Below are 10,456 nucleotides of genomic sequence, written 5' to 3'. Positions count from 1 at the left end.
GTATGAGAAGCTGCCATCACAGTATTTGGGATAAGGTGGAGTGCCATCCCCTGGATGGGAATTGAGCTAACAATTCAATAGGGACCCCAGTTCACATGGAACACGTGGGAGCCATTCACAAAAAGGAGGAAGCTGGAATGGAGGTATTCTCTGGTTCTCTTTTGCTTCCAGTGTTGATACAGAAACACAATTTCACAGGATCTCAGCTTCTTAGCAGCAAGATCCTCCTGTAACATCCATTTCCCTGGACCTTCTCTGGGTCGTGACGAAAGCTAAGTCAGAAGACTTCAGCCCACCCTGGATTAGGCCCTGCAGGCTGTGTCCGTCCTCATGGACTCATGCACTTGGCAGAGTGTCTTATTCTATCACAACCCCACTGGCAAGGTGAAGGTCGCATATACACCACTCATAAACATAGAAAAGTAAACTCTTGCAGCCTGAGGAATTAGAAATACCTTCTTTCATTTTTGTGGGTTATTTTTTTAATGACCTTTCCATTAAGGTGCCCCAGCCAGTGGGGCACGGGGCAGAGTTTTCAGCTGGGTCAGAAGGCTGTGGAACTCCCCCACTGCCTGTGTGTGCGCCATGGGGTTCAGCACCAGGTGCTGGAAGAGATTGACGGGCTCGGCATTCCGAAATGTCTTTGGGATCGGATGGTCAGGGGCAGGAAGTTGTTACCAATGAGGAAATGATGGAGGGAACTTTGCTGGAGGCCACAGTCCAAGAACCAGAGAAAGTCCTGGAGCCTCTGCGACAGCATGTTGTGCTGTCAGTCTGTCAGGGGCAGCCGCAGCAGCAGGTGCATGAGAGCTGTTTTGAAGTGGTAGGGGATGAGGATGAGGCAGGTTGCCTTGGGGGTAAGCTCTGATGGTCCTGGAGACTCAAAATGATCTGTAGGCACTGAGGTGACAGGTGTTCTCAGGGGCAAAGCGCCCTACCAGCTTCAGGAACAAGTGCTCACAAGTTGCAAAGGACCTGGGCCAGTCCACACTGGTGAGCTGTTCCTGCTCAGGGGCCTGATTCACCAGGTAGACCAAGGTGTCTTCCCACTTCACTCCCAGAACCAAGCTGATTGACAGAAAGCGGCCCCAGCGGTAATCCAGCCTGAGTTTACAGGAGGTGGTGGACGATGGCAGACTGAGCTTTAAGTCATACTTGTGGGCCACCAGGGCCCAGGCATTGCCCACCATATTCTGGAACCACTGCACAGTCTTGCACACGTCCAGGTGGCAGCCGGTGCAGAAAGCTGCATTGATGGAGCTGCCACTCTTGCCCAAGGCCACTGAGGGATCCCTGTAGTGGTGCACCAGGCATAGCATGTCCCCCAGGAGCTTCTCACACTTGCACACGCATTCATTCGGACTCCACCAGCACAGAGCCACAGCAGCGGCCCAGGGCTGGGTCCCTCATCTCCAGGAGGAACATGGCACCCTCCGGGGGAACAATGGGCATGAGGATGTCAAATTTCTGGGATTTATGGAGGGCCCCCCACTTCTCAAAGGCAGCTCCAATGCCCAGGCAGTCCTCCAGCTGTGGGTGAGCCTCCCAGCAGCTGAGGACCCAACAGGCCTAGATGAGATCATCCACAAAGCTCTCCATGAACTCACAGGTGCAGGGCAGGTCCCGGATGGCGTTCTGGATGTAGTGTTTGTAGAAGGACTCCAGGGCGTCCTGGGTGGGGAAGTCAGAGAGCCAGTTGTAAGAAGTGACAGGCACAATGCGCTCCTCCTCTTCCTCCTCGTCGCTGCTCGACTCAAAGACCGGTTCATGCTGCATGTTCTGTTGCAGGAGCTCAAAGATGAGGAAAAAGCAAAAGAGGCCAGCATTCCACAGGTTTCCCAGCAGCCAGCCCAGGGGACCCTCCTTGTCATCGGCCTGGAAGGGCCACCCCACATTTTTCTTCCCCAGCACTAACTGGTCGCTGGACGTGTCTCCTCTCTAGAAACTCTCTGCCCTCTTCTGCTCAGCCGCTTGCTTTCTGTCTTCAAACTCTCTCTCTAACTGCCGCCTCTCCTCGCCCATCCGCTTTTCCATCTGCCGACTCCTGGCTAGTGTGTCCAGGTCCATCTGGTGTACAATATACATCACTGCCAAGAACAGCAGGCTTATCACAGCCATGGAGGCCTCTGCATCAGATTCATGAAGAACTGTGCCCGGGACTCTGGAGCCAGGTGAGGGGCTCTCTGCCCTTTGGAACCTGGCCTGGCTGTGTCGCCCGACCTCTCCAGGAGCATGTCGTCGGCGCTAGCAGGATCATGATCTTAAAGGGACAGAGTGGCCTGACCGCCCCTGCCTGCCTCCCGGTGGGGTGTGCACTCCTGAGTCATCTCCCGGCCCACGCACCGGCGTGGCCCTGCTCCCGGCTCCCGGGACACCGACCATGCCTGTCCGAGCGCCCACCGGTCTGCGCGCCAGGGGCCGGGCCACCCCAGCCATGCGGAGCGGGCTCCGAGGGCGCCTGCCAGCCACCTAGAAAGTACTTCTTGTGATTATTGTTTACACTTTTTCATTTTCTATGCTTGTTTTACCAGACTTCTAAGAAAAAAATTTGGCTAATTTTAGAGTGATAATCACTTGCATATCATTTTATATGCTTCACTCATTTAAAGTTTTATTTATTCAATTTCTTTTATTCTTAAACAATTGTAGATTTAGATGGTGTTGTGGTAAGAAAAAGAGAGACATCCTCTGCTCATTTTGTACAGAACTTCCAAGGGTTCACACTATGACATCAAAGATGATATAGCTCAGGTAGAGACCATTTCCATTACAAATACTCCTTATGCTGACCTGTGAGCCACACCTATTTTCTCCTGCTGCTGTCCCCACTACTCATGGACACAATTAAAACTTTTCCATTTTTATAAATCTATCATTTCAAGAATGTTTTACAAACATATATAGTATGGAAACTATTGTTTTAAAACTATTGTTTTAAAAGTATTGTAATTCTTTTGTGATTCATTCAGTTTGTTGTGTATATCATAAGGTCTAACATATCAATATGCATCCTACCTGAAAGCACCCAGAGCCACTCCTGATGTGGGAATTCATTCAAGAGATTTTATTAAATGGACAGGCAAAGTGCCTGACCACAAGGGTGAGAGAGAGAGAGAATGGCAGGGGAGCTAATCTTAGTGGAATTTCATGAGCTAATAAAAATCTGAATAATGAGTGATGAGAAAGTTTGAGGGCTAATAATATGAACCAATGATTGACTAGGAAGTTCTTGGGCTAACAGTCTAGGTTGTAAAATGGTGTGGAGAGGCAGAATAATGGGAGTAGCAAAATGGCAGATCTGATGCCAATATTCATCCCTTATTATTTTTATACATACCAGGGGTGGGACAATGGTCTTTCTTCTGTAACTTCTTCCTGCTGGTGAAGGGTGAAGAGTATCATTTCTGTTAAAGGAAATTAGGGTGGGCTTTAGGTGAGAGCAGAGCTTTAGGAGTCAGAGATGTCAATTGTGAATTGCAGGTATAGGCTTTGGGTGTCAGGGGCTGGTAGTCTGAAAGAGAAGTGGTTGATTGGTTGATGAATTTGTGTATCTAATCTTGTAGGAACTTCTATTTAGCAATTAGCAGGCAATTTAGCAGGCATGGTCTTGTTTAGAAAGAATTGTAGGCCTTAACCAAAAGTTTCTGACTCTGGAAGTTTCTCATGATAGTTATCAGGCACTCCTGCCTGCCTTAGAAACTCTTTTGTAGTCTCCAGTTTTACTTATTCTTTGGGTTAACACAAGTGTACATCATAAGTTACATTTGACTATTGTTCCTTCTTTTATATGCACAGGAATGGTTATATTTTGATTTTAACTATTTTGCTAGGTGTTCAAGATCAAGTTGGTCAAACAGAGCTTGTTCCTATCTACTGTTAAGGTTCAATTGAGTTCCCACAGGGGAAACTCATGGAAAACTTGAGAGTAGATTGTTAACTCCTTTAGTGCAATTTGGATCTCCTCGATGAGGTGGCTTCCTTGGAAAGCATCAGGGATGTCTCTCTTTTCCAATGACCCTCCTCTTTGCAGCAGGTACACTGATTGGGTTTTCATCGCTAATGGTTTCATTAATATCCCTGGTTAGAAGGTCTTGTGGCCCAGCATTACAAAGCTCCTTAGAGAAGTTCTTCCCTTATCTGGAGTCAGGCTGACTCAGGGCAAGAGTCAAATATTGGCTTCTTGGCACCTTTTTTTTAATGTCAATGTCTAAGTTTGATCTTAAATATTGAGCAAGCCAGTATCATAAAGTAATATGACTGGGCTTTAACTTTAATGTTTATGACTTTACAGCCATTTACCCCTTTTACTTATGGGATCTATATTATCTGTCCTAAAGGTGATGGCTCATTATCACTAATTTAGGTTATTTTTTCTTGAAGCAATATTTCTTGAAAACATTATTCAGGCAACAATTATAGAGTTTACAAGAAAAAAAAAATAGGATTAACAACAGTAAAAACATATTTAGTTTGTGTAATAGGTATCTTGAATTTTGGGTGAACTATGTATTATATTCCCTGTTTGAGATCACAGTAATTCTACAATAAAGACCAGTCTTTTGAATATAACTTTAAATGAGCTGAAGTCTGGCTTATTTTGAAGTCACTCTGAATATAATAAGGGGGGAAGCAGAACCTTATATCAGGTAAGGTGAGGCTTTAAACAAATCTTAGGTAAAATGTTCTAGTTCTGAAGTTGATCTTTGCCTCCTCTTTAAACACCATTTTACAAAGTTTACAAATGTTGCATCCAGAATGTCAATTAACATAGTATGACATTGTTCAAAAATTAAATCAAGGAGAGGCTGAGAGAAATTTTAACTTTCCCTTTTTGTGGCAAAATGTTTTTTTATGTTTTCATGTTTCATGATAATAATCTTTAAATAATCAGGCTCTCATTAAATTTTAGATATACATTTACATTTAACTTTTTTTAATCTCAGTGTAAAAAGTAACATAAATTTTCCATATAACCTATTGATAACAGGTCCTGTTATAGAACATTAGATGATATAAATAAGATCCCAATAAAATTTGCTATAGTTATAAGTTTAAAATTACCATTAAAGGCAAGTTTAGTTTGGAGAACAGCAGCCTGTTTTTCTGCTTTAAAGACATATATACCTGGAAGACATGAAACATTTAAAATAGAAAGAAGAGTGACCATTACACAATTACTTTGATTTTTTTATGTTAACCATATTTAACTTTTAAGGAAAAATTTAGACTCTGTAACATAGTACAATACTCAAACAGTTGTTTATCATAATTGTATAAACCCTAAGTTTTAAGACTAATTGTTCTAAAGAATAAAACTTAAGAGACACAATGTTAAGAGTAAATTATTTTTTTAAGAAATTCCTCATTTTAACATGTAGATTTAACATTGGTTTATATTAACCCATTAATATTTGACCTTAAGGAAAATCTCTAAATAGCTTTAACTGATTGTCTCACATACATCTAACCAACTAAGTTACACACAAACTTGTTGAAATTTGCCCTTTACCTACAGACTTCCATAGCACTTTCTTTCCTATCTGTTGATCCCTTTTTGTTCACATTTTGAAACAACTCTTATGAAATTTTTGAAGTTAGATAAAGTACTCCATTTTGATAAGATAAAATATTTTATGTTATTTATAGTACTCTAATTGAAGCACAGCTGAAACTTTGGATCCCCTTTGTGTATAGAATTGTAACTGTTAGAACTTAATTCCTAGTAACCTTTCTTTTTTTTTTTTTTTTTTTTTTGCGGTACTGGGGATTGAACTCTGGGCCTTGTGCTTGTAAGGCAAACACTCTACCAGCTGAGCTATCTCCCCAGCCCCAGTAACCTTGTTTTTAGTGATGACACAAAGCATTTATAAACCCTTTTTTATTTACCATGCTACCCCATAGAATTTAAGGAGTTAAGAGTATTTGATGCTATTTAAGTTAGCATTTTAACTGTGTAAATTAATCAAACATCTCTAACAAACAATTGGAGTAATCCTATATGTGTCAAACCTACTTATTTTACTGCAAAAACCAAATATGAGACAAGTGTTTGAACAGTATTTTCCATCTATTGATTAATAGTCCTAGAAACAATGGGTGAGACATTTTATAGATATCATTTTATTAGTTTGACCACCTAGAGAGGCTTGTGGGTTAAGTAATTTATAAGACATTTTATCTTCATTTCTTTACCCAATTTAAAATAAATCTTTTGCAATCACATGAATTAAAGGTATTTGGATCCATTTTCTAAATTTTAATTTAATGAGTGCTCATTATTTGTGTCAATTTCAATATTGTGTACATGATATTTTGATGCACATATATAGATTGATAACACAATATCAGACAGCATAAAATACACATAGCAAAAATCAAAGTAGTTTTTTGTAAGATAATCTCCATTGCAATATGATAGATGTTTTAGAAAACAAACTTTAGAGTTGAATATAAAATAGATTGATCAGAAAAACAATAACCAAGATATGTAAGATCAAAGTTGTGAGCTCAAAAAGAATACCATTTAAGGAAAAACAAGACTCCTAGAAGAAAAAATAGTAATGCCCATTAATTATAATATAATAATTATAGTAGAGAGTGAGAACAAGACAGGCAGAAGGGAGGAGAAGAAGAGAGAGAGGGAGATGGAGAAAAAGAGAGAGTCTTTCTTTTTATTATAAACAAATGGGATACATGTTGTTTCTCTGTTTGTACATGGCGTAAAGGCATACCATTTGTGTAATCATAAATTTACATAGGGTAATGTTGTTTGATTCATTCTGTTATTTTCTTCCCTTCCCCCCTACCCCTCCCACCCCTCTTTTCCCTCTATACAGTCCTTCCTTCCTCCATTCTTGCCCCCCTCCCTAAACCTAACTCTAACCCTAACACTAACCCCTCCCACCCCCCATTATGTGTCATCATCCACTTATTAGCGATATCATTGGTCCTTTGGTTTTTTGAGATTGGCTTATCTCACTTAGCATGATATTCTCCAGTTTCATCCATTTGCCTGCAAATACAATAATTTTATCATTCTTTATGGCTGAGTAATATTCCATTGTATATATATAGCACAGTTTCTTTATCCATTCATCAATTGAAGGACATCTAGGTTGGTTCCACAATCTGGCTATTGTGAACTGAGCAGCTATGAACATTGATGTGGATGTATCTCTGTAATATGCTGATTTTAAGTCCTTTGGGTATAGGCCAAGGAGTGGGATAGCTGGGTCAAATGGTGGTTCCATTCCAAGTTTTCTAAGGAGTCTCCACACTGCTTTCCAGAGTGACTGCACTAATTTGCAGCCCCACCAGCAATGTATGAGTGTACCTTTCTCCCCACATCCTCGCCAACACCTGTTGTTGCTTGTATTCTTGATAATCGCCATTCTAATTGGGGTGAGATGGAATCTTAGGGTGGTTTTGATTTGCATTTCTCTTATTACTAGAGATGTTGAACATTTTTCCATGTGTTTGTTGATTGCTTGTAGATCTTCTGTGAAGTATCTATTCATTTCCTTAGCCCATTTGTCGATTGGATTATTTACATTCTTGGTGTAGAGTTTTTTGAGTTCTTTATAGATTCTGGAGATTAGTGCTCTATCTGAAGTATGATTGGCAAAGATTTTCTCCCACTCTGTAGGCTCTTTCTTTGCATTGCTGATAGTTTCCTTTGCTGAGAGAAAACTTTTTAGTTTGAATCTATCCCAGTTATTGATTCTTGCTTTTATTTCTTGTGCTATGGGAGTCCTGTTGAGGAAATCTGGTCCTAAGCCGACATGTTGAAGCTCTGGACCTACTTTTTCTTCTATAAGATGCAAGGTCTCTGGTCTGATTCTGAGATCCTTAATCCATTTTGAGTTTAGTTTCATGCATGGTGAGAGATATGGATTTAGTTTCATTCTGTTACGTATGGATTTCCAATTTTCCCAGCACCATTTGTTGAAGAGGCTATCTTTTCTCCATTGCATATTTTTGGCCACTTTGTCTAGTATGAGAAAATTGTATTTATTTGGGTTTGTATCCGTGTCCTCTATTCTGTACCATTGATCTACCTATCTATTTTGGTACCAATACCATGCCGTTTTTGTTACTATTGCTTTGTAGTAGAGTTGAAGTTCTGGTATTGCAATACCCCCTGCTTCACTCTTTCTGCCAAGGATTGCTTTAGCTATTCTGGGTTTTTTATTCTTCCAGATGAATTTCATAATTGCTTGCTCTATTTCTGTAAGGTACATCATTGGGATTTTAATTGGAATTGCATTGAATCTGTATAAAACTTTTGGTAGTATGGCCACTTTGACAATATTAATTCTTCCTATCCAAGAACATGGGAAATCTTTCCATCTTCTAAGGTTTTCTTTAATTTCTTTCTTTAGTGTTCTGTACTTCTCATTGTAGAGTTCTTTAACCTCTTTTGTGAGATTGATTCCCAAGAATTTTATTTTTTTCAAAGCTATTGTGAATGGGGTAGTTTTCCTAATTTCTCTTTCTGAAGATTAATCGCTTATGTATAAAAATGCCTTAGATTTATGTGCATTGATCTTATATCCCGCTACTTTACTGAATTCACTTATAGATCTAAAAGTTTTCTGGTGCAATTTCCTGGTTCCTCTAAGTATACAATCATATCATCAGCAAATAGGGATAGTTTGAGTTCTTCTTTTCGTATTCGTATCCCTTTAATTTCTTCGGTCTGTCTAATTGCTCTGGCTCAAGGACGATATTGAATAGAAGTGGTGAAAGAGGGCATCCCTGCCTTGTTCCAGGTTTTAGAGGGAATACTTTCAGTTTTTCACCATTTAGAATGATATTAGCCATGGGCTTAGCGTAGATTGCCTTTACAATGTTAAGGAATGTTCCCACTATCCCTATTTTTTCTAGTGTTTTGAGTATGAAGGGGTGCTGTATTTTATCAAATGCTTTTTCTGCATCTATCAAAATAATCATGTGATTCTTGACTTTAAGTCTGTTGATATGGTGAATGACATTTATTGATTTCCTGATGTTGAACCAACCTTGCATCCCTGGGATGAAACCCACTTGATCATGGTGCACTATCTTTTTAATATGTTTTTGTATGCAATTTGCTAAAATTTTGTTGAGAATTTTTGCGTCGATGTTCATTAAGGATATTGGTCTGAAATTTTCTTTCCTCGATGTGTCTCTGTCTGGTTTAGGTATCAGGGTAATATTGGCTTCATAGAATGAGTTTGGGAGGGTTCCCTCCTCTTCTATTTTATGGAATACTTTGAGAAGTATTGGAATGAGTTCTTCTTTAAAGGTTTTGTAGAACTCGACTGAGAACCCATCTGGTTCTGGACTTTTCTTTGTTGGTAGGCTTTTGATGACTTCTTCTCTTTCATTACTTGAAATTGGTCTATTTTAATTGTGTATGTCTTCCTGGTTCAGTTTAGGCAATTCATATGTCTCTAGAAACATGTTGATGTCTTCAAAATTTTCTATTTTGTTGGAGTATAGATTTTCAAAATAGCTTCTAATTATGTTTTGTATTTCGGTCGTGTCTGTTGTGATATTTCCTTGTTCATTCTGAATTTTAGTGATTTGGGTTTTCTCTCGTCTTCTCTTTGTTAGTGTGGCTAAAGCTAATGTCAGCAAATACAAGAAGATAGAGACACTACCTTGTATGCTATCAGATCATAATGGTTGAAGTTAGAAATAAATGAAAGAGTAAAAAACAGAAACTACTCCAACACCTGGAAATTAAACAATATGCTATTATATGATGAATGGATAACAGAAGATATTAGGAAGGAAATTTAAAAAAATTCTTAGAGGTAAATGAGAACAAAGAAACATCATATCAAAATCTCTGGGACACTATGAAAGCAGTACTTAGAGGAAAATTTATTTCATGGAGCGCATTTAATAAAAGAAGTAAAACTCAACAAATAAACGACCTAACACTACAGCTCAAAGCCCTAGAAAAAGAACAGACCAACACCAAAAGTAGTAGAAGACAGGAAATAGTTAAACTCAGAGTTGAAATCAACGAAATTGAAACAAAAGAAACAATACAAAAATTTGACAAAATAAATAGTTGGTTCTTCGAACAAATAAACAAAATTGATAAAGAGAGAGTGTTAAAATCATTTTTTCTGTGCTTCAGCCCAGAATTTTAAAATGGACACTTTTATTTTTTCTTCAGTCTCAGTTTTCTTCCTCACTGAGTCTGTTAACTTACATTCCATTGCAAGGGAAATTGATGCATAAGGAACTTTTAACCCTTGTTAAATTCTTAGCTTAAGTTTGACTGAATAGGTGAAGTCTCTTGCAAAATCCTTGAGGCAACATTTTCTAGATTAATTGAGATCCACTATCTGGTTCCTTAGAAGTATAGAGAAATTGTGATGGAGTCTAGTTTATATACAGAAAAAGCCATCTTTTAAATCTAGCATTATAAGATTAGGTAAGATACTGAAATTACTTAATG

The 10,456-nt window shown here is 39.1% G+C and overlaps 1 pseudogene; it reads right to left on the bottom strand.

The window, feature by feature from the left end:
- Nucleotides 1-495: 495 nt before the first annotated feature.
- LOC124973043 (inositol 1,4,5-trisphosphate receptor-interacting protein-like 1) lies at nucleotides 496-2,127 on the bottom strand (annotated as a pseudogene).
- Nucleotides 2,128-10,456: the final 8,329 nt, after the last annotated feature.

This window comes from Sciurus carolinensis, chromosome Y (genome assembly GCF_902686445.1).
Source record: "Sciurus carolinensis chromosome Y, mSciCar1.2, whole genome shotgun sequence".
Taxonomy (NCBI): Eukaryota; Metazoa; Chordata; class Mammalia; order Rodentia; family Sciuridae; genus Sciurus; species Sciurus carolinensis.
Note: the sequence above shows the minus strand (reverse complement) of the source record. Positions and strands in the feature narration are given on the sequence as shown.